At 47.2% G+C, this 25,000-nt stretch overlaps 1 protein-coding gene and 1 non-coding gene across 2 annotated transcripts in view; both read left to right on the top strand.

Moving 5' to 3' along the window:
- cacna1c (calcium channel, voltage-dependent, L type, alpha 1C subunit) overlaps nucleotides 1–25,000 on the top strand; it is a 286,273-nt gene that overhangs the window by 1,810 nt on the left and 259,463 nt on the right. The gene's annotated exons all lie outside the window — the stretch shown is intronic.
- Nucleotides 18,919–19,028, top strand: trnal-caa (transfer RNA leucine (anticodon CAA)). The gene is made up of 2 exons: nucleotides 18,919–18,956; nucleotides 18,983–19,028. It is a non-coding gene; the product is annotated as a tRNA-Leu (tRNA).

Below are 25,000 nucleotides of genomic sequence, written 5' to 3'. Positions count from 1 at the left end.
GCAAACTTAGGGGTCCCATTCGTTGTGGTGCGCAGAAGGCTTGGCACTACACCGGCGTTGGTGGGGGTCAGAGGAGGCTGTATCCCCTGTGTACCTCATCGGCTACAACATGACGTTATCGATGCCAAGGGGTGCAAGTCTCTGCGTGCCTGATTGGACTGAACCCAAACGCTGAAGGCGCTCGTCAGTTCGGCCGGGCGCGGGTAGCCAGTTGGCTCCAACCACCAAGCCTCTTCTCACCAGCGCCACGTGACAGGGGCCGCTGCATGCACACCGTCTCATCTGATCCGCCGGCCGAAAAGAGTCCCAAGTGTTTTGACTCCCAGAGAATCCCCACCTCTGCACAGTGACACTGTATTTGCGTCATGTCTGTCCACCTCAGGTGCTGAGACAGAAACTAGTCGGTGTGAGATTAAAAGAAAAAAAAATCAGAAGATTTTATTACGACGTGACTGGGCAGTGCCGTCGAGTCTTTGCTATTTCCGTGTGCCATGATGTCACTGTGTGAGGCGTTGGCCCGCGTGGGCGGTGCTTTCAGCACCACGGACAGTTCACCCTTCACTGGCCTGTTGACGTTTACATGACAGCTGCTGAAGAGCCACGCTGTCCCGTCCGGCTCCGCTCGCTGCACACGTTGCGTCATCGTCTTGACTTTTAGCGTTTCAAGCTGACGCTCGTGTCCTCTCCCACCCGGGGGAATCAGCGCCGCAATATTAGCCGAGATACCCAAACTGCCACAAAAAATAAATAAAATAAAAATAACATAGCAAGTTGCGCAGGTGTCAAAACCACAGCTCCTTGACAACAGCAAGACTTGTGTGTGTTTTACAAGACAGATTTGTGTGTTTACGTTGAGATTATTAGGTTTTTAATGGGGGAAATTGATACCCTGTGATACTAACACACGCATGCACGCACACACGGTCAACAACGAGGCTTTTAAGTGGGTACTTGGCATGACATCAGTTAAAGAAGAGGACACTCTTGATAAAAGTTACACGTTACATTATAACTTGGCCATTGCACACAGCGAACAACCTGAGGCAACAACATTGGACGTTTCAACCCGGGGGCCTTTTTATACTGATTTCTTAGAAACTAACTTTATAATCACGATTGATTTTCATCTCGGATGTCAGTCAGAGCCCATTGTTGCTGTCTGAGAGAAACAGAGGCAGAGGAGTGCACAGACACAGACAGTTGCACGGATGCATGCAGAAACACACAAAGCGTTGGGAGTGACTTGGAAGCTTGATACAAAGACACACGCATGCATAAACACACACCTGTAAATACACATTCAGACTTTATGTGAGGCAGAATTGGCTTTGAATCACCACACACACACACACACACACACTTGCATGCACACACACACACACACACACACACACGAATGAATTCACACATTTGCATGCGCACACATACAAATGAATGCACACAATCACGCACTTGCATGCACACACGCACCAATGAGTGCACGCACACGTGCACAATCACACAGTCTTGTCACTTTGGTGTCAGCACACTCAAGGGTGCAATCAGTAAGGTTGTTTTCCCTGTAGGCCCTTTGCCAGAGGCATGATCCTGTGCCTTGGTCAGGGATATTAATTGGTTTGCAGTGGTTACCCTGGGGTCCTGGCCACCTGCCCAGTCACTTTACCACAATGGGTTGATCCAACACAAAGAATATTCCATTGAGCAAGCTGTGAAAGTCTTGCTCCAGCAGAGTAGATGCTGTCAGAAGATGCTGCATCCGGCAAAAGGAAGATGAATTTTTCTTAGGAATATAGGATATAAGGGCGGTTTCATCATTCAGGCCCGTTTGTGAAAGCATTCAATGGGTTTTGGGCACGTTTTAAGGGTTTGTATCTCAGCGTGGGATCTTTCCACTAGATTCTCTATTTGATTGAAAGGTATGAGGGATGTTTCGAAATGAAAATAAGGCATCCCTTTAAAGAGCGTCTGAGGGAGATCTGCCGTCCGCTGACTGGAGATATATGTGGTATTTGTTGAATGGCACAAGGAGGGTTATCATTGCGCTGAAAGCATCCGGCAAACAGCCGGGCCAAATTTTCTGTCTGGCTCTGGTAGATGAAGTCTGTGCAATTGAGTACTAATTTAACACTGATTAACACGTTCCTTCTATCCATTATTTATGGAGTTGAGTCAGAGTCTATTAGAATGCAATGTGTAGGATTTTATAGTTGTGTGTAAGTGTAGTTTGAACATTTCTTACCAAATCAATCAGTTTGGCTCTTGGGCCTGTGCAACGTGAACTTTGCATTGAGGACAGTAGTGTATCAGCCTATTGGTGACTTTTGGTTACCATAGCTGTTTATAAGGTAATGAAATTTACTTTTTTTAAGTTTTCAAAACCTGTAAATCAAATGTTCCTCACGGACTACTGAGATGGGGCAAAGGCACTCTCTCACAACTGGCAGTCAACCTCTGAAGACTCAGTACTGGTGTGGATAGTAGTTTAATATGTTCTGTGCAAATACATGCACTGGTAGCCTTGCTAATTATACCCAACAATATAAGCTCTGGGGGCGTCCGTGTAGCGTAGCGGTCTATTCCGTTGCCTGCCAACACGGGGATCGGCAGTTCGAATCCCTGCGTTACCTCCGGCTTGGTCGGGCATCCCTACAGGCACAATTGGCTGTGTCTGCGGGTGGGAAGCCGGATGTGGGTGTGTGTCCTGGTCACTGCACTAGTGCCTCCGCTGGTCGGTTGGGGCGCCTGTTCGGGGGGAGGGGGAACTGGGGGGAATAGCGTGATCCTCCCACGCGCTACGTCCCCCTGGTGAAACTCCTCACTGTCAGGTGAAAAGAAGCGGCTGGCGACTCCACATGTATCAGAGGAGGCATGGGGTAGTCTGCAGCCCTCCCCGGAGCAGCGATCGGGATGGCTTGGAAGAATGGGGTAATTGGCCGGGTACAACTGGGGAAGAAAAGGGGGGAAAATCCCCCCTCCCCAGAAAAAAAACAAACAATATAAGCTCTGTCTTGTAACCAGTCAGTCGTGAGCCACTTTGATCAAGCAAACACACACACACAAACACGCACAAAAAACACATGTGTGTGTGTGTGGTTGACTGGCTCTTCGCTGACTGTTCATGCTGTGTTCTGAGAGACCAGCACCAGCTCCTCATAAAGTTGTCCTGATGGATTAAGTCTATAAGGATTGGACATTGGTGGGTTTTTCTGACATTAATCTACCTGAAGATGGTTTAGTTAGCATGCATGCTCTTTCTTTAGCACCATCTTAGCTCACACACACACACACACACACAAGAATCGCCCAGTACAACCATTGCCTGCTGTTGGCTGCTGGGCAGTGTCAGTGGAGGAAGTGCCCATCACGTGCCTTGCTGAAAGGCATGCCCACAGTAGTTGTTGAGGAAGGGTAGTGTTACTCATCCACTTTCCCTGATTACTGTGTTCCGATCAGTCCGGGCATTTGGGCCAACAACCCTCCAATGACGAGCTTGCTTTTCAAATCATTGCCAAAGAAAGTTCTCACAGAGTCAGCAAAACCTCTACTGTGAATAAAGCCTAAATAAAAACCAAAACTTATATTGCAGTAAATGTGTCACTACTGCTGTTGTTTTATTCTCGGTGACTTTGTACCATTCATCCAACACCGCTGGAATTGCTTTATTTACACAGTACAGTAAAAATAACGCAATGAATCTCAGGGCCAGTTGTGTTTTGACATTAGCTGTGTCACTCGTTTACACTCGAAATTCCTAAGCTGAGATTTCGGACACTGCTGAATCACCATTTTGTGCATTCTGTGGGTTTTTCCTCCCCTGACACATAATATTTGAGAGTGAAAGTGCCCATTTAGAGAGGCAAAAAGGCCAAGCATTACTTTGTGGTATTTTCAACATGTCTTGGGCACTACATTTTCTGCTGCATTGTGGGAATTTTTCAGGGCACTCAACAGTCAAAAATAAATAAATAAATCAGGCCCTCACACAACAAAATGGAGGAAGGTGAACAAAGTGCACTATATGACAAATAGGGAATGATTTCGAACACAGCTTTGCTATTAAGGTCAACCACATCTCAAGAAATACCTGCTCCGTTTAGCCCCGGTCTCAAAATGCAATCTACATACACTGATGAGCCAAAACATTACGACCCCTCGCAGGTGAACCGAATAATGTTGATCATCTCCAAACAAGGGTACATGTCAAGGTCTGGGTAGATCAGATGGTAAGTGAACAATCAGCTCTCATAGTCCACATGCTGGAAGCAGGAGATATGGTCAGGAGTAAAGACCCGAGTGACTTTGACAAGGGCCAGATTGCTATGGCCAGACAACTGGGTCAGAGCATCTCTGAAACAGCAAGAGGCGCTCCTGGTCAGCACCGCAGACCAGTCAGAGTGCCCATGAGGACCCCTGTCCACCATTGAAAGTGCCTACAATGGGCACACAAGTGTTGGAACTGGACCTTGGAGCAGTAGAAGGTTGCCTGGTCTGATGAGTCCCATTTTTTTAGATCACATGGATGGCCATGTATGTGTGTGCCATATACCTGGGGAAGTGATGGCTCCAGGATGCACTGTGGGAAGACGACAAGCTGGTGGAGGGAGTGTGATGCTCTGGGCAATATTCTGCTGGCAAATCTTGGGTCCAGACGTTCACGTTGATGTCAATTTGACACGTGCCACCTGCCTGAACATCGTTGCAGACCAGGTACACCCCTTCATGGCAGCGGTATTCCCTGATGGCAGTGGCCTCTTTCAGCAGGACAATGTGCCCTGCCACACTGCACACATTGTTAAGGAATGGTTTGAGGAACATGATGAAGTCTTCAAGGTGTTGCCCCGGCCCCCAAATTCTCCAGATCTCAATCCGGTTGAGCATCTGTGGGATGTGCTGGACCAACAAATCAGATCCACGGTGGCTCCACGTCACAACTAACAGGACTTGAAGGATCTGCTGCTAATTTTTTGGTGCCAAATACCACAGGACACCCACAGGGGTCTTGTAGAGTCCATGCCTCAATGGGCTGGCACTGTTTTGGCAGCACGTGGGGGACCAACAGCATATTAGGCAGGTGGTCATAATGTTTTGGCTGATCAGTTTAGCTGTATAGCTCAATAAGTTGCTGAGCTAACGAACAATCTTGACTTACACCTTTTGCATTTAGGCCGAGCATTTATGCCTGTTTTGGGGTGTGTGCTCTGTGATTGGATGCCATATGGATGACAAACTTGTATAGGAAGACGCCTTTATCCCGTGGCAAGTACTCTGCTCCATCCACATATCTGTATTCACCTTTCTTCAGGTGTGTGTGTGTGTGTGTGTGTGTGTGTGTTTGAACAGCATGTACCTACAGTTTGTTTGCAGCTAACGAGGATGATATGAGGAGTGACATCGGCTGGCGAAGCATGAATAAGTTATACTGTGCCTGCTTCAAACCCTACTCTCCTCACCGGCTCCAAATGTGAACTGTGTGTTATGGCTTTAAATTCAGGATGTCTCCCAACACCAGACTAACAGCTGTTCTCTGAGGAAAATGCCAATTTAGAGAGAGAGAGAGAGAGAGAGAGAGAGAGAGAGAGAGAGAGAGAGAGAGAGAGAGAGAGAGAGAGAGAGAAAGAGAGAGAGAGAGAGAGAGAGAGAGATAGCCTGTAAAGGAGGGAGAGTTAGACAAGGGCAGATCAAATGAAAGTGAAAACTGACTGACAGATTGCAGTGTAAGAGATAAAAGGGAAGGGGGTAGAGAAGGAGATGGACAGAGAGACAGAGAGCAAGAGAGAGTAGAGGAAAAGAGTGCAGTATCGATAGACTTGGGAAGCCACATTAACTGAAAGGGGCTGTGAGAGAGAACTTTCAGACGGGTGGGAGAGAGGGAGAGGAAACGGAGTGAGAGCAAAAAGGGCAATAAAAGGGTGAAAAAAGAGAAAGAAAATGAATGACAAGAAACAGGGGGTGGGCCAAGGGGATGGAGAGAAGCGAGAGAGCAGAGGAGGAGGAGGGAGGATTATCCGTTGCTCTGTCTTGCTTAAGCCTCTGGTTGCGTATTGGAAATCTATCTAGCGGCTGTCCTCTGCTCTAAGTGCTATCGGGCCTCAGTCTTCATTCCTGCTGGGACAATATGCCAACACCGCCAGCAGTGTGTGTGATGTGTGTGATGTGTGATGTGTGTGTGTGTGTGATCTGTGTGTGTGTGTGTGTGTGTGTGTGTGTGTGTGAGGTAGAACGAGGGAGAAAGAAAGAGCGAGAGAGGGCTGCATGTAATAGAGATATAGAATGCATGTGTTTTAGAGAGGCAGAGAGAGCGAGAGACACAGAGAGAGAGAGAGAGAGAGAGAGAGAGAGAGAGAGAGAGAGAGAGAGAGAGCAGCACTGTGTAAACTATGTCTGCTTGGGAAAGAAAAGTATGCAATACCATCTGGCCACCTGCCCATATGCATTTGTGCCCCCTTGGTTGCGTGTGTGTGTGTGTGTGTGTGTGTGTGTGAGAGAGAGAGACAGAGACAGAGAGAGAGAGAGAGAGAGAGAGAGAGAGAGAGAGAGAGAGAGAGAGTGTGCATCCGTCTGATCTCTGTTCAGGTTGACCATGTGTTTATGTGTCCTACCTCACAAAGACACACACACACACACACACACACACACACACACACACACACACACACACACACACACACACACACACACACACACACACACTTCTGTTCTATCGATCTGGCTGTAGCCACTAGTGGAAATAATGACCACAGACCTTTAACATCCCTTAGTGCTAAACTCCCTGTCTGTCTGTCTGTCTGCCTGTCTGTCTGCCGGTCTCTCGCTCTCGTTTTCTTTCTATCCATACCTCTCCCTCCCATCCTTTTCCATACAGTGTTATTTTCACTTTCCTCTTTACATGTCTATTCTCTCTCTCTCTCGCTGTCTACCTGTCTCCTACCTGTGCACCTATCACTGGTGCACGTCCTGTGCACCCCAACCCCCACCGATCACGCTCTCTCTATTTCTTCCTCCCTCTCTCTGGAGATGATCCATTGGCCCTCAGAATGTAGGCCAGCAGAGGAACGGAGTCAAGACTGCGAAGGGGAGTGCAGAAGAGAGGAGCAGCAGATGAGAGAGGCAATGAAAGATGAAAGGAAAAAATGGAAAGAGTAGAGGATACCGGCCAGTAGTAAAAAACGTACGCACCCGGGCGGTGATCCGTCTAACTCTGGTAACCTTTAGCTTACTCAAGCTACTCCGTCTAATCGACTGCTGGAGGATTTGCATGGGTTGAAATGAAAACTAAGTAAAGTAAACTCCAAATGATATGAAACACATCCACTTTTGGAGGGAAGTTCCTCAGATATTTCTCTGTCCTGTCTTTCTGTCTTCAACCAAGCTAACGTGGTAACCTGGGCTGGTGGGCTAATGCAGTGATGTGCAAAGGCCTCAAATGAAGTAGTTTGTAAGATGAGCCGTCTCGGTACGACGGACAGCGAAGTCACTCATACTTTTCCCGCATGGCCTAAAGCAGAAGGCGGGGTGAGAAGCCGTCTGTCATTGAGAGGGCTGGGATTATCAACTGGAAGCAGGCGTTGGTACAGGAAACCAGTTGGTGGTGTTAATACGCCATTTCTGTGTTTGCCACTCGCGTGTTTTTTGGCAAAAGAACTGCCTTTACGTCTGTCGTTTACTGACACGTAGGGCTACTGGATGTCTTTTTATAGTCAGTTCAATATGAACCAGCACGATAAACACATATCAAAACAGGCGGGATAGTGGAGGGAAAGAGCTAAGATGCTAACGATAGCTCACGGCCTGTTAGCTGTTAGCATTGTGACCCTCGCTGATCAGAGACAGCCGGCGGTGACGGCGACTTGGCTTCTTTACACTTAACATTGATGGTTTACCTTCAGCTGTGCCTTGCTAATGTGCTACAACTAAAATAATGACCACCTTCGCCTAGCTTGACGTGTTCATGGTCATCATCATCATCATTTCCGTAACCTATGGAGGTCGTAGGAGCACAGCTGATGCCTCAACAAGTCTCTTCTACCGTGACTGAGTTTGGTTGAGTCATCATTGTGTTTCAGTAGGGGGAGTACCTGGTGGTCCCTATCTCCTCTCCAGGTATGGATAGCCGTTGGTTCACAGAGGAACTCATCCGCCCTTTGACAGGTTTTGTTTTTAGTCCTGCTGGGTGTCCACACACCCTCCTCACAACAACCCAAGGGTTGAAGTGGGGGTGCCGGTTTAGTCGCCGACGACCCTGCGGTTGCAGTTTAACGTCATACCCAGGACCAAATGTTCATGGTGAATGATGACAAGTCGACACAGAAGTATTGTTGCAGAAAGTGGGACATTCTGAAAGGCTTCAGGAATGTAGCTTTTAGTAGGATACAATACTGGTAGCCCCCTGTTTGCTGTATACTGTGTGTAGTCTGTTCTCTTTCCATCCTTCTTTGTCCCCCTTTTCTCTCTCCCCCTCTTCCTCTTCCACTTTCCATACCCTCGCTCTCTTTTACCCCCTTTTTTCACCCATTTTCTACCCCTCTCTCCCCCTCTGAGTCAGCCATCCTGTGTTAGTTCATTTAAAGGTTGTTTGGTTTTTTTGTTTTGTTTTGGGTTTTTTTCCACTAAGGCCGCACTTCCCTTTCTCTGTGAATTAGGCCGCCTTACTGCCTGCGTCCGCCGTAGCAGTCAAGGGTATGCACCGCGAGGAGCTAGCTACGAGGTACGTTAGCATTTCTCGTCCCAAAGGGAAATTCAGTAGCGCACACAGTTGAGCAACCTCCTGCAGATTTTAATGCACATATTAAAAGAACCCACACAAACAAACAAAAGAAAGAAATCAAACGAAGCGAGGAATTTGACCTTATCGTTTGCAGAGCAGCGTGTTTTCCGTTACTCTTGCCTAAAGGCCATAGTGATTCAAGTACAAGGAGATGACATCCTTTATACATTTCTATCGGATTCCACTTTAAACTTCTGCTCTGTTGTAGCGTTTCTCTATTAGGGCCGATGTCACAATGGTTTAAGGCGGTGGTCTGACTAGACCATGCAATGACTTTACTGAGGACTGCAAGTCCATTTAATGCAAGGTGAGATTATGCCAAGGCCCTCGAGTCAACGTTTATGGCGAGTTTTACTATCCTAGCTAGTGCTTATATACCCTGGCTAATGGCTAACATACAGTCTCAGCAGAAATGTCTATGGAGAGCTATATCTGATTCACACTGAAATGATGGGGGTAGTTGAGTGTTCTTCTGCGATTAAACCAACACTACCAACACTACCAACACAACTGCATTTGCAATAGCTTGCATTCACACACTGTAGCTTGCATTCACACGTGATGAGTTATATCAAGCCGAATGACATTTTCCAAAATCCACTTGGGTTTACGTGTGCACTATGTCTGCACGCCTTGCGACGGGGCTTGTGTAATGTTTTGTTTGATCAGGTTTTGTGAGCATCCGTCTGACTGACATGACCCTTCATTGCTAAAATTAGGTGGCGTGTGAAATCTTCTCGCGGAGCTATTTTGGCACGATTGGGTTTTGTAAGAGCGCTTGTATGCAGATGAGTTTGACAGCTGAGTTTTGAATACGAGATGAATAAAGCGATACTGATTTGGAATTAAAGAGCGTGTTGTCAAACGAAGGCTCTCTGTTGTCAAGAGCTCTGTGACAAGAGACCCGAGCAGCTATATTCAGCAGACGCTTGTCAGATACAAACCCTTGAAACGGTCCCACACTCCTTTTTCACGACAGCATGCATTTATTAATAGCTGTCAAGGGATTACTTAACTCTTCAAGGAGAAGATTGAAACAGCAACATTGGCATTTTATATATATATGATAAAACTGCCACGTTTTAAGCTACACGCCGCTGGGCTCTTGCATGCTTTCTACAAACAAGCATTTTTATGCCGTTTAAAAATGGCGTCATACTTGAATGCTCAAAGATTTTCCATTTCCAAGAGGCTATTTATTTTCATGCTAAAATGTAGAAAATCCAGTGTGTACAACATTATTTTGTCAACTAAGAACTGAAACCACCTACTATTATTTTGAAAATACTTTTTTTTTTTTACTGGTAGCTTTTGAGAATGAAACACCTCTTCAGTGCACGTTGTTACATAAGCTCCGTCTAATGGAAGGATAATTTTGGACGTGGTCTATTCTTAGGAATCACCACCCTCCCTCACATTTTGTGCTTTTTCTTTCGTTCTTTCTTTTTTCACTCGTCTGAATTTGTTCCTGCTGAAACAGTTTTTGCCATGGCCTTCAGGGTCATTTCCCACCTCAACTTGCATTACAGCTGAGTGCACAGGGATGAGGTGTGACTCGCAGGCATGTACACGCACAAGGCAGAGAAACACACACACACACACACACACACACACACACACACACACACACACAATAATCACCAGACATGAAACATACCATCTCATCACAATTCATTTTTCATGAAGCCAATCCTTGTGTGGAGAGAGACAGAAAACTGGAAGGGCTAGAACAGAAGAGAGAGGAGAGGAGAGGAGAGGAGAGGAGAAGAGGAGAGGAGAGGAGAGGAGAGGAGAGGAGAGGAGAGGAGAGGAGAGAAGAGAAGAGAAGAGAAGAGAGGAGAGGAGACAGGAGAGGAGAGCAGAGCAGAGGAGAGAAGAGAAGAGAAGAGAAGAGAAGAGAAGAGAAGAGAAGAGAAGAGAAGAGAAGAGAAGAGAAGAGAAGAGAAGAGAAGAGAAGAGAAGAGAAGAGAAGTGAAGAGAGGAGAGGAGACAGGAGAGGAGAGGAGAGGAGAGGAGAGGAGAGAAGAGAAGAGAAGAGAAGAGAAGAGAAGAGAAGAGAAGAGAAGAGAAGAGAAGTGAAGAGAAGAGAGGAGACAGGAGAGGAGAGGAGAGGGAGAGAAGAGAAGAGAAGAGAAGAGAAGAGAAGAGAAGAGAAGAGAAGAGAAGAGAAGAGAAGAGAAGAGAAGAGAAGAGAAGAGAAGAGAAGAGGTCCATAGGACAGATGACCAGAGAGGCATGGTTGTCTATTATAAAATGGAGGTGTGGAGCACCTCCATAGCTGAATGGTTACAATGCATGCCCCATAGCCACATGGTCGCAACTGTCGCCGGTTCGATTCTAGCCGGCAGCCACTGTTGAATGTCAAACCCCTCTCTCTCCCACATCTCCTGTCTGACTCTTCACTGACACTATCTATAAAGGCAAAAAAAAAAAGAGGACACGAGTCTTTAGAGTATTTGGTCTCCCTACAACCAAACCAGCACCAGTCACATGACTCATGGCACCCGATAGCAGTTCATTTGAAATGCAGGGAGTGAATACTACGGCAAACAAGTCCTCCGAGGAGGTTTTCTCGAATTACACTCATCGGTCTTAATTTTTGAAATTCTTTTTAAAACGATAAAACTCACACACTACCATTTTTGTGGCCATCCCTATCAAAAGTGCCTTTCAACAGGTTAGGATGGCTGTTGATGGGGAACGTGGTGAAAGTACCGCACACCTGCAGCCATTGACTGGACACAAGCGGCTCTATCTCCTCTCTCTGCGTGTTAAAGATAATCTGTTTGATGAGAGGTGATGGTGTCCTTGCTCCCAAGTACACTTATATGCCTTGTACAACATGACCTGAGAATTTTTCAGCATTTAAATTCAATGGCGCCCCATTTCTGGCTATGCCCACAGGAAGTTGTTATCTGAAACCCCCCCCCCCCGCAAGTTGACTTTTTACCAGGCTCTCAGTTCAAGTAGCCTTGTTAGTCAGTCAGTCAAGCCCAGTACTGCCTCTGGTGGGTCTGTCATGGATGGATAACCACATTACAGACAGAAGGTATTTCTATTGCCGCGGGGCTGTACACACAAAGAACATGCGTTGCATGCATGCATGCACAGGAGGATGTGCTTGGGGCAAAACATAAAACTGAGTATGGAGGGGTACAGCTGTGTATATATTTGTGTGTGTTTTAGCAGTATGTATGTCTGTCTCACATGATGTGTGCATGGAGATTTTCAAAGGACACGAGCTTCTGTATAGGTATTTGTCCATCTTAGGGCAAGTAGGTGTCAGTCGATATTTTGCAGCCAAGAATCACGGGGAACAAAAGCCTGTTGTGTAATTTGGACATCCAACATAGTCTGGAAAGGTAGAGGCTGGTGAGTCACCCTTTAAACCGAGACCCTGTCGTGATGAAGTTTGTGCCACACCGGGACTAGAGGAGAGGAGCTGGCATGATGTCACTTCCTGTAAGGAACCCAGGAGGGGAGTTGATGCTCAGTTCTGCTTCTATTCATTCTGTTCTTGTTTCTCTCATCTCTTGTTTCAATGAGTTTGGGGTCAAGAGGTTGCAACAGGGGTGAAGGAAAGCGTTGAAAAGCCAGTCGCAGTTTTCTGTCTCTGTCATTTTCTCTCTCCCCCTTCACACTGCCCTCTATCTCGGTATCTCTTACTCCTCATCTCTTGTTCTGCACTTGCAATTTGTTATTTCTGACTTTTTCCCCTTATTTTTTTTTTCTATTTCATCAGCTGGGGTTGCATCCAGGCAGTCATGCCAACCTCTGATATCATATTTGGAAAGCTGAACACAAACTGGAAAATATTGATAAAAGTTCCAAAATATTGCAAAAAAAAAAAAGGTTTTTACAGTTCTTGAGCTGGATTTTTTTTCTCTCAAGCACCAGATATTCCTGTGATAGGAATTAATGATAGTGGAATTATTATTATTATTATTATTTTGTCCAAACAATAATGGCCTAGTCTAGTTGGGAAGTTGCTTTTGGTACAGCCTAATCCTGTCTGTGGAGTAGACGTCTTTTCACCAGGACGTCCCTGAAAAGTTAGGATGCCGAGGTGTTTGGCGTATGGTCGGTACTTGAGTTCATTTCCGAGTTCGTTTGCTCTCGTCTTTAAGCATTAGCAAATCGACCTCTGTAGCTGGCGTGATGAAATTACTTCTCTACTGCGAATCAGTTCAAATACCTGTGGAATATGTGCCCCGATACAGTTCTACTTTCAAGAGGCCTTTTGAGTCAGTCAAGCCTCACTTGATAGGAATTAACCTGATTTGCAAGGGTTTTTTTCTTCTTCATGTATTTCAGGTTTTGCTCGACATTTACGTGATGGTGGTGATAGCTTATATCGGTCTCTATTTAATACCTCTCTCTTGGCTAGAGAGAGGGATGAAATGAGAAGGATAAGTACTTCTTGTCAGAATCAGAATCTCTTTTATTGCCATGTGCATTACATGCACTGGGAATTTAGCTGGCCACTTTTGGCACAGAGAATAAAATAAGATAAAATAAAAATAAAGTAAAATAAGTATGTGAAAAAATTATATACAAAAGCACACACTCATATACATACACACACACACACTATATATATATATATATATATATATATATATATATATATATATATATATACACATACAGATCTAGACAAAATAAAAACGGCAAAAAGTAAGTCTTGTCAGTGAGGGGCAGGGGGCCTGTTGAATAGTCCGACTGCAACTGGGAAGAAGCTGTTCTTGTCGCATCCTCTTGCCAGAGAGCAGAGTCTCAAAAACCCCTCCCGCATCTTTCCTGCCTGCCTCAAGCTCCTGGAGGCGTGCAGGTCCTAGAGAGATGGGAGGCGACAGCCGATCTCCTTCTCCGCTGAGTGAATGATGCGCTGCAGCCTGCCTTGGTCCCCAGCAGGTACCAGACGGTGATGGAGGAGGCAAGGATGGACTCAGTGATGGAAGTGTAGAAATTCACCATCATTGTCTGAGGCACGTTGAATTTCTTCAGGTGCCGCAGGAAGTGCATCCTCTGCTGCGCTTTATTAATGAGCGAGCTGATGGTTAGATCTCGTTTGAGGTCCTGAATGATGGTGGTGCCCAGGAAACGAAATGACTCCACAGTGGTAAATGGGAGTCACAGGGTGGGGTGCGGTTGGGGGGATGGGGCGCAGGGCTGGGCTTCTCCTGAACTCCAACACCATCTCCACTGTCTTCATGTGGTTTAGATCCAGGTTATTCTGGCTGCACCAGGAAACCCAGTTGGCCAACCTCCCATCTGTAAGCAGACTCGTCACCCTCAGATACGAGTCTGATGACGGTGGTGTCATCTGCAAACTTCAGGAGCTTGACAGATTGATGTCTGGAGGTACAGCCGTTCGTGTAAAGCAAGAAGAGCAGCGGGGACAGGATGCAGCCCTGGGGGGGGGGGGGTGCACCGGTGCTGAAGATCCGAGGGTCCGAGACACGCTTCCCCATCTTCACGTGCTGACTCCTGTTGGTCAGCAAGCACATGAAGATGGGGAAGCATGTTTCGGTCTCTTGAATCAAATGACCCAATTACATAGGCCAGCCGGCAGTGTGTCCTTGAGAGTGTGTGTGTGTGTGCACATGTGTGTAAAAGCGAAAAGAATGAGGTGGTTTGCGTGTGTGTCCCCTGCCATCTCATCTATCTAGGCCAGTCCTGATGTGTTTGCTCCATGGACCACCTCCCAACAGACAAGAGTGTGTGTGTGTGTGTGTGTGTGCGCGTGTGTATGTGTGTGTGTGTGTGTGTGTGTGTGTGTGTATGGGTAGTGCAGTCCACCTCCCAACAGACCAGACTCACTTTCACACTCTGGAGTCATAATGGCTAAAACAGGCTTGTTACAGGACTCTGTGCATGTTTCCATCGCCATAGCCAAGGCTATAAGAAAAGGGGAAGGACTTTTAAACACTCATCCTAAAGGAAATGGCAAGCATTAGTCTCTTAGTGTGTGTGTGTGTGTGTGTGTGTGTGTGTGTGTGTGTGTGTGTGTGTGTGTATCTTCAATTGTTCATTGTCTTTGTATTGTTTTACTTCTCACTCATTCATTCAATAGGAGAAAAAGGGAATCCATTTAAAGTAAACATAACATTGCACTCCATGTTGTAAGAATAGAGAGCTGTAATCTGCAAAGCTAGCTTGGCGCTGCAGCTACCCCACTATAGTTTCAATAAAGATTGATGCTAATAAGCGATTAATTGGTTAGCTGAAGTGCAAATACAAGAGGATGCATTCCCAAAACACGTAGTAGCTGACGTTGTACGTGACTTTTTTTCCCTATGTGACATTGCACAAAACTTTCTACTCTATTCTACTGTATGTGGACTTTGTGCAGAGTGGGCAACTTGCCTTGAGGTGAAAGGCACAGACAGACCCACACACACTTTATGTTGGCTTTTGCTTTGTGTGTGTGTGTCAGGGGGTGGGGGTCTACATCAAGGTCACCCAGTATGGTATGATGAGTAAACACACTTTTCATTTCATTTCACTTTGTGTTGGCGAGCCAGAGAGGGAAGGAAGACGGCAGGAGTAGCAATAGTTTAGATGCATCTGCAGTCGTTTCGGCGGTTCTCCCTCCTCCTCTATTGCCTGCTTTTCTCCTCTCCTCCCCCTCCTTTTTTTTTATCTCTTCTCTTCTTTCCCCACGTTGTCTCATTTCCTCTTACCAGCTTTTCTCTCCGCTCCCCTCTTTGATTTGTAGTAAGATCAATAAGTCTGAGTACAGCCAGTTAGGTGGCAGGCAGGGAGGCAGGGAGGGAGTGAGGAGAGACAGTGGGGGGAGGAGGGAGGCGGTGGATGACAGGGTTTTTTTTTTTTGGATGGGCTGAGTGCCTGTAATGATGTCACCAGAACAGGAGGCGCGACATTGGCCGTCTGTTGTCATGTCAACTGAAGGAGATTCAGCATGTTCGGAGAGAAAGAGACGGACAGATAGATAAAGAGAGCGCGAGAGGTGGAAGATTAGAAAGGAAAAGAGGAAAGTGATGAGTTGAGTAGAAAACTACAGGTTTGCTCTACTTCCTCATGTCAGTGTTGCTACGTTGAATCGGCAATGTCACACAACAAAACGCTCCCATTTCTGTCATGTAACTGTACACGGTTCAAGACTCATACGTTCATTCGTCACATTATAATCACATCACATCATGTACAAGTACAACGAGCGGTGAAATACGTTTTTTTTGGCAAACCCCAAAACTGCACAAAAAGAGGTAGAACCAGTAAAAAGGAATAAAATAGAATTATTAAAGGTTAAAAGTCCAGGGTGTATACAGAAGGTACCTGCGGGCAGGAAGCCAAAGATACATGTCTGTAAGCATTTGTGCAAATACTCTGCAAAGTACTGCAAATACTCCCCGGCTGAAGGGACGTGTCAGAGGCAGGTGACAGTAGGGACCCTTCTTACACCCAAATCCCAGGATTGTCGAGTATATGAAGGTTGGCGCGTTCAAACGTTATATCCCATTTACTGCACCACTGCCATAACCCAGTTGGACGACAATTACAGTGATAAACTTGACCGTTTCCTGCACAAGACGAGCGATGCTATCCAGGACACTTAAGAATGTGTGTGCTTCACATTACTCTTCCTGTTTACTGTCACTCGCCAGCGTCTGCGTTCACCAAGCTTCTCTGGCATAATGGCCAGCGCATTGTTTTAGCTGCCGACGACCGAGAACAGATGCTGCAGTGTATGTACAGTGTGTGTGTGTGTGTGTGTGTGTGTGTGTGTATGTCTGTTTGTATGCACGCACGTGCCCGTGCACGTCTGCATGATAAAGTTGATGATTAACGACATTACCTCAATGTGGCAGATGGGTAACCATAGCAATGCCATATTAAACAAACACCGTGTTCCAGAAAAGAGAGGGAGAGGTATGAAGAGTGAGATGGAGTGAGAGAGAGAGATGGAGTGAGAGCGAGTGAGAGAGATGGAGTGAGAGAGAGAGAGAGAGAGAGAGAGAGAGAGAGAGAGAGAGAGAGAGAGAGAGAGAGAGAGAGAGGAGGGACAAGTAGGTGAGAAAAAGGGAGGGAGGGCAAGAGATGAAGAGAAAGGCTGGATGGTGCAGAGAGGTGGCGAAAATGAGAGAAGTGGGTCAAGATAGGGACTGTGAGAGAGATGGAGAGTAAGACAGGAAAGAGGGGGGCGTCTGGGTGGCATAGCAGTCTATTCCTTTGCCTACCAACACGGGGATCGCCGGTTTGAATCCCCGTGTTACCTCCGGCTTGGTCGGGCATCCCTACAGACACAATTGGCCGTGTCTGCAGGTGGGGAGCCAGATGTGGGGATGTGTCCTAGTCACTGCACTAGCGCCTCCTCTGGTCAGTTGGGGCGCCTGTTCAGGGGGGAGGGGGAATAGCGTGATCCTCCCATGCGCTACGTCCCCCTGGTGAAACGCCTTACTGTCAGGTGAAAAGAAGTGGCTGGCAACTCCACATGTATCGGAGGAGACATGTGGCAGTCTGCAGCCGTCCCCGGATCGGCAGAGTGGATGGAGCAGCGACCGGGACGGCTCGGAAGAGTGGGGTAGTTGGTCGGATACAACTGCGGAGAAAAAGGGGCAAAAAAAGACAGGAAAGAGGGAGGAGGATGGAGGAAGCGAGAGGTTCTGCTGGGCGAGTCATCGTGGTTGTCATAGCGAGCTGATAGTTTGTTCTGTTACAATAAAGAGACGGGGGCGATATGGTTTCAGCGTGGCGCTTAAAGGGACATTCACCAGAAATAATCGCATTGTCATCATTTCTCACTTTAAAAAAAATAAAAATCCATCTTCCTCTTTGTCCTCGCAGCTGAAAGGTTGAACAATGCCTGTGGCTCGTAGTGTCGAGTGGGTTCGACATCGCCCTGTCTAAAAACCTCACTCTAAATTTTCAATTTCCCTCTTCTCTCTCATTTCTCCAGCTCATCCTTTTCCTCCTTTCTCCACTTCTGACGTCCCCACCCAATTCCCTAAATGTCTCTCCTATGCCCCCCACCCCCTGCCTCATTATATTGTCTTTCCTCCTTTTCATCTCCCTTCTCTGTCTCAACTCTTCCCTGTGCTCCCTCTCGTCTTCTCATCTCCTCTGATGAAAGCGGTAATCTGCTTCTCCTCCTCCTCCTCGCCCATCACCTCTACCCACCTCATCTTCCACTTTCTATTCTTCTCATCCACTGTTCTTCCTCACTCTCCTCCACCTCTTCTCCTCTCCTGTTCCTGTCTGTGGGTCTAATAGAGCAGAGATCCACTCGAGGATCCGTTCCTCCCCTCCTTCATTCTGTTGGCACACTCCCTCGTTCTCCTCCTCTCGGACTCTCTAGATGTCTCTCCGTCCCCCCCCCCCCTTTCCTCTCCCCCTCCTTCTATGAACTCCTCTCTGTTCCTGTCCCCTGGTCTTAGCACTAATGAAATCTGGGATCTGCCGGGGGCCATTTTCCTCTTTATCAATATTGTATGCCAATTAACATGGTTAAGTTATTAACACTGACACAGGAACCATGTCGCCCTGCTCCGCCCATGGTTACCTTCACACACACACACACACAAACACACACACACACACACACACACACATGTAGTAGATACTGTATGCATGTATGCACACACACATGCAAAAGCTTTTACTGTGCTGCATGCAGATGCAGAACTCTTCCCCCCCTCTCTCCAGCAGACCCCCACAGGGGAATTTGTGTGTCTTGTATTACATGAATGATGTCTGTAATCTCTCCTGTATCGTTCACCTCTACGATTCAACTCTGACTTCCGTGTACTTTCATAGAAATTCATTTGGATTTGTGGTGACGTCACAGGAAGTCCTTGCTGGAATTCTTTGTGTGTCAGAAAGGAAGCAAGCCTCCCTGGTTTGAACCGTTGCGAACAGAAACAAAACACATCGTAGGGTACAACTAAATCTAACTTAATATTCCCTGCTCTGAGCTACTGGCTTAGTCTGATTCGACTTTTCCAGCATCATAGCGCTGACAGTAGCTAACGCTAATGGCCGCCCAGAGACGCAACGTGTCCGAAAGTACAAATTTACGTTATTACAATTTAAAGGAATTCACCCCTTTTTATATTTCAATCCAACTTAATTTCAGCGCAAACAATGGCTAATGCTTATATCTATAATATTATAGCTAATACTTAAGAGTTGTCAGGATGGCCGAGCGGTCTTAGGCACCAGACTCAAGGATGAGTTCCTTCCTGGATATGGGGCTTCTGGTCTCCCAATGGAGGCGTGGGTTCAAATCCCACTTCTGACAGCATCTTTTTGGGCAGCACGGTGGCGCAGTGGTTAGCGTTGTCGCCTCACAGCGAGAGGATCCTGGGTTCAAACCCCGGAGTTGTCCAACCTTGGGGGGTGGGGGTCATCCTAGGTCATCCACTGTGTGGAGTTTTGATGCGTTCTCCCCGTGTCTACCGTGGGTTTTTCTCCGGGTGCTCCGGTTCCCCCCCCCTATCATAAAGACATGCATGTTAGGGCTTAATACTCCTGTCTGTGCCCCCTGACCGAGGAATGGCAAGACGAACTGGAGTTGGTCCCGGGTGCTGCACGGCGGCTGCCCGCTGCTCCTAGCTACGCAGCTAGGATGGGTTAAATGCAGAGCGTCATTTTCCCTACAGGGATCGTTAAAGTCCATCAAATCAAAAAAAATATCTGATAGCAGTTTGCAACTGTAACTGTTAAAGGTGCATTACGTCGAATCACAGCAGGCCTACAGCGTAGCACAGATGTTCACGAGACTCGTTTCTCTGCTGATCCCCGAGGTAGGTCAGGCCGAAAATAAATCGCAACCAGTAGCTTTTTAAACATTTTCAGTTAAAGACTCAGTATCAAGTAAATTTAGTTGCACTCGAGGACCCAGACTCAATAAAACATGAGCTAATACTATTTTTACCGCAGCACTGTCACCATTGGTCATCAAGAGGCAAATTCAAGTCGGTCATGAGACTGTACAAAATCCTCTTTGGTCCCTGACCTGTGTTTTAAACAGCGCTCTAAATCATTTGAATGGCTCCAAATTTAAACTAGAGCCGGCCGATTTTGACTAGCGGCGCGTTCCAATATTAGGGGCACGCCCAGTGAAATCCAGCAACCAGCCTTCGCTCTCAACATTAGTCTGCCAAGCCTGCGTTACTTCTGCACAAACAAAAGCATCGCCTTCCCAGAATTACATTGTTTCTGTGTTTTGTGTGTTTCCTGCTTGTGGTGACCACAATTCTAGGGGAAATGCACCAAAGTTTGGAAAATTGATTGCCTTTTTGCTTCTTCTCTCTCGACCTTTGCCACCACCTCCTCTCTCTCTCTCTCTCTCTCTCTCTCTCTCTCTCTCTCTCTCTCTCTCTCTCCTCTCTCTCTCTCTCTCTCTCTCTCTCTCTCTCTCTCTCTCTCTCTCTCTCTCTCTCTCTCTCTCTCTCTCTCTGGTTATTTCTGTCAAACAGTTATTGTGACAGGCATCTCCAGTGTTTTGATGTTTGGCGATTTAGCCAGCCAACATCAGCTAGTCCCACAGTCTGAGCCAGCTGCATACTGGCCGCCTAATCTGATGGGCCTGGCTGAGAGAGACCTCCTAATGCACACACCACACTCCTGACAAACACACACACACACACACACATTAATTAACCAAGGCATATGCACACGGCACATACATAAAACTGGAGAGAAAATGACGTCTGTGGCGTTGGGCCAATCTAATCTTTGTTTTGAGGTCACATGACAAACCGACTGCGAAAACGTGACAGTCATCAGCCCTTTCCACTCGGCCGTTTGTCTGTAAAAGTGGAACACATGAGGACAATGGGTCCCTTGCAAAGAACAGAGACTAGCGGTCCTCAGGCACACATACTGTGTTTGCGTTAATGGGCCAGTTTACCCAGTTGCCCTTCTTGTTTGTCTGTCTGTCTGTCTGTCTGTTTTCTCTCGTCAGTAATTGTCCCTCCTCACGCCTTGATCCTCCCGTCTCCTGTTTCTTTTGCATCGCCCTTGTTTTCTTTCCTTCTGTTTGTCCTGTCTTAATAAAGTGTGTATGGGTTCACGTGTGTGTGTGTGTGTGTGTGTGTGTGTGTGTGTGTGTGTGTTGTGTGCGTGCGTGCGTGCGTGCGTGTGTGTGTGTGTTGTTCGTGCGTGTTACTTCTTGGAGACCTTTTCCAGTATAAACACCGACCTTGTTGGGACCAGTAGTCCTCATGGGGACCAGAGACCGGTCCTAGTAAGGCAAAACGTTATTTTGGCGTCCTGGGTAAGGTGGGGGTGGGGGGTGGTAAGGTGTGAACTGAGGACAGCTTAAGGTTAAGGTTAGGCATGAATGGGTTGTGGTTAAGGTCGGGGTTAGGGTTTGGCTGTCCACAATGAATGGAAGTCAATGCAATGTCCTAATAAGGATAGCTGCACAAGCTCGTGTGTGTGTGTGTGTGTGTGTGCGTGTGTGTGTGTGTGACTGTGACTATACCTCTAAGTCAGGCATCTGGTGGCTATCAGAGTTAATCACCCAGGCTTCCTATAACTCCCTTTGACACACACACACACACACACACACACACACACACAACACACACACACACACACACACACACACACACACACTCGGTTTATTGGAACATGACAGCACATTACAGTGTTGGAAAGAACTATGTACAGCACGGCGCTGGCCCAGGCAGAAGAATGATGGGGGGGGGGGTATTAAGAGGCCATGGGGGTAGGAAGGGAAGGGAGGAGGATGAGAAGAGAGAGAGAGAGAGACGGAGCAAGGAGGCGAGATAAAAGGGGATTGGGGTCGAGAGAGGAGTAGGTGAACGACAGGCAAGGTTTGTGTGAAATGGGCAATGCGACATTTTGGGTGTTCAAGAATCAAGAATGTGCTGAACTTAGGCACACCGTGTTTGTCAAATGGGTGTGACTGAGAGATGTGCGGGGTCCGTCACCGAATGCAGCACTCTTTTTTTTTTGGAGGAATGATGATTGAGTATGAAGAAACGAGTTTTCAGCTTGGAAACGAATCCAACTGCCTGCAAAGTAAATAAAAACGGGGGGAAAAATATCCCACTTTTTACGCACACCTCTTCAGAGTTGAGTTCAGGTAGGAGGGGTGGAGAAGAAAAACAGAGAGAGAGAAAGAAGGGAAAGGCTTGGTGTGCAATTTGAACCAAAATACCGAAACTGTCGATGTGTTTGAGTCCAGAAGTACTGTTGGAAAACTCGTAAAGGGTTCGGGGCATGTTTGGCATCGCTCACAAATGCTAACGTCCATGATTCTCAGTCTCTAAGATACAAAGTGTGTGAGGTTTTTTATCTTTTCTCCAGCTCCTCACTTCAGCTGCCATGTACCTTTTGCAAAAAAAAAAAAAAAAAAAAAGTAAATCAAAAGAAAATAATGTAAAGGTGCAACATATTAGCTTGATAAAAATCACTTTGTAATGGGATGTTCAAAATGGTGGTTGTTTAATTTCGGAAAAAAAACCTCCCCAGGTTCGGGTGTCTAGGTAGTGTGGTGGTCTATTCCGTTGCCTACCAACACAGGGATCGATGGTTCGAATCCCTGTGTTACCTCCGGCTTGGTTGGGCGTCCCTAAAGACACAACTAGCCGTGTCTGCGGGTGGGAAGCAGGATGTGGGTGTGTGTCCCGGTCGCTGCACTAGCGCCTCTTCTGGTCGGTTGGGTGCCTGTTCGGGGGGGGGGGGGGGGGGATAGTGTGATCCTCTCACGTGTTAGGTCCCCCTGGTGAAACTCCTCACTGTCAGGTGAAAAGAAGCGGCTGGTGACTCCACATGTATGGGAGGAGGCATGTGGTAGTTTGCAGCCCTCCCCGGATTGGCAGAGGGGGTGCAGCAGTGACCGGGACGGCTCGGAAGAGAGGGGATAATTGGCCGGATACAATTGAGGAGAAAAGGGGGGGGGGGCTCTCCAGGTTACCGTTGGCTGTTGCCATGGCGTGACGTAGTGTGTCCATACTGAAGGGTGGGTGCAGGGCCACGCTGCTCTAATGGAGGCGTTGTCATGTTCAGTAGAGGACCTCAGTGATCTCAGCTGTTCTCCATCCATACCATTTACTGTCACACACCAGGTCAGGACACCTGGTACCCTTTGGAACTCTCTCTCTCTCTCTCTCTCTCTCTCTCTCTCATAGGTCTCTCTCTCTTTCTCTCTTGTAAGTCTCTCTCTCTCTTTCTCTCTCGTAGGTCTCTCTCCCGCTCTCTGTGATGTTCCCACACTATTTCTTACTCTCTCTGTCAATCTCTCTCACAAACATTTTCCTATTTTTCATTGCCTTAGGTCTCTCAAATGCATATTCATTATCAGTCTGCCTGTCTGTCTGTCTCTTCTCTCTGTCTCTGTCTCTCTCTAATTACTTACGGCTTGGGGTTTAATGTGTGAGGCTCACATGACGTACATTTCCTGTTGACTATGCACTGAGGGTGTGTGTGTGTGTGTATGTGTTTTATTACACTTCGTGTCTGGGGCGGCAGTGGCTCAGGAGGTAGAGCGGTCGATTACGCAATCAAAAAGGTTGCCGGCTTGTACCGGGCTCCTCCTCCCCTCATGCCGAAGTGTCCTTGAGAAAGACAACCAACGGATCTAAACCGTGTGAACTGATCTGTCGACGTACGTGTGACTATGAGGCGTTGACTGCAAAGCAGTCTGGGTGCTGCCTGAGCAGGAAAGCACCGTCTGAGTGAATGTAGTCCATTTCTGCGTCTCGTGGTTTACCATGCGTTACAAGCATGTCTGCGTTTCATGTTTGGTGACACGACTGTAAGACACAATGGACTCCATACAATTTATGAAACTTGTAAAAAGTCCTATATTATCTCCCTAACCATATCCGGCCAATTACCCCACTCTTCCGAGCCGTCCAGTCGCTGCTCCACCCAATTCTGCCGATCCAGGAAGGACTGCAGACTACCACATGCCTCCTCTGATACATGTGGAGTCGCCAGCCGCACTGTTTCACCTGACAGTGAGGAGTTTCGCCAGAGGGACGTACCGTGTGGGAGGATCCCCCCCCCCCCCAAACAGGCGCCCCGACCAACCAGAGGAGGAGGTGCTAGTGCAGTGACCAGGACACATACCCACATCCGGCTTCCCACCTGCAGACACGGCCAACTGTGTCTGTAAGGGACGACCAACCAAGCCGGAGGCAACACAGGGATTCGATCCGGCGATCCCCGCGTTGATTAGCAATGGAACAGACCACTACGCTACCTGAACGCCCCTATATTAAGACCTTTATTGGAAAAAAGGCTATACTGATAAGAGGGGGGGAGGAGGAATAATTTTCACTGGAGTTAATCACTTAGTTTTTAATATTTTCCTAGAAAAGCCGACTTATAAAAAACGTTATCAATTTGACAGCAACGAACTTTGGCCACCTGCTGTACTTAGGAACAGTTTGATGAATAGTTTTCATTTAGTGTTACCAACCAATCATGTTGTCAGAGCAGACGGGCCTTACTTCACAGGGTGGACGTTTCACTTCACATTCAGCAGACAGCACGGAGAGCAGATTCAGCACAGGACCAGGATCTGCTGTGAACACCAGACCATGTGTGAATGTTTTGTATGCCTTTGAGCACACAGCTAAGCAATAGACCATCTTGACAGTTTCTGTTCTGTGTGTGTGTGGATGTTGGTTGAGTGAGGCTGATCACTGTCACGTTTTGTCTGCTGATTGTCATGTGCACTCAGATTAATGCATTGATTGGCCAGATGCCACATATGTTGTCTCCTCTCCAGTGTGTGTGTGTGTGTGTGTGTGTGTGTGTGTGGGATACATTCCAACTCGTCTCCGTGACAGCCAGACACCAGATATTATAGAGCCTGGAGTTTGGGTGTTTGAATAATAGCCCCCGTCAGTGTTTTCAAAAGTACCTTCAGTGGTCACAGGAGGTTGCTGGGATGTTGCTTGTTGCCAAGGGAACCCCGATCAAGGCAGGAACGAAAGCAGGGCAAAAAAAAAAAAACATTAGCCCCCCTGTGTACACCACCAGATTGACCCCCCCTACACACACACACGCACACACACACACACACACACACACACACACACACACACACACACCCCTAAAAACCTGCACACAGATGAGCCATTCCCTCCTGGTTCAGTATCAACAGCTGTGCCAACAGTGGGGTTGTAGTAAATCAGTATTTGCACCTAATTGACCTACCTGCTTGAATAAAGGTGAAAGAAGAAAATGAACAGGTAAACATGAATTATGAGGATGGAAGAAAATAAC

This window comes from Lampris incognitus, chromosome 3, assembly GCF_029633865.1.
Source record: "Lampris incognitus isolate fLamInc1 chromosome 3, fLamInc1.hap2, whole genome shotgun sequence".
NCBI lineage: Eukaryota > Metazoa > Chordata > Actinopteri > Lampriformes > Lampridae > Lampris > Lampris incognitus.
The sequence above is the reverse complement of the archived record's forward strand: the minus strand, read 5'-3'. Positions and strand labels throughout refer to the sequence as shown.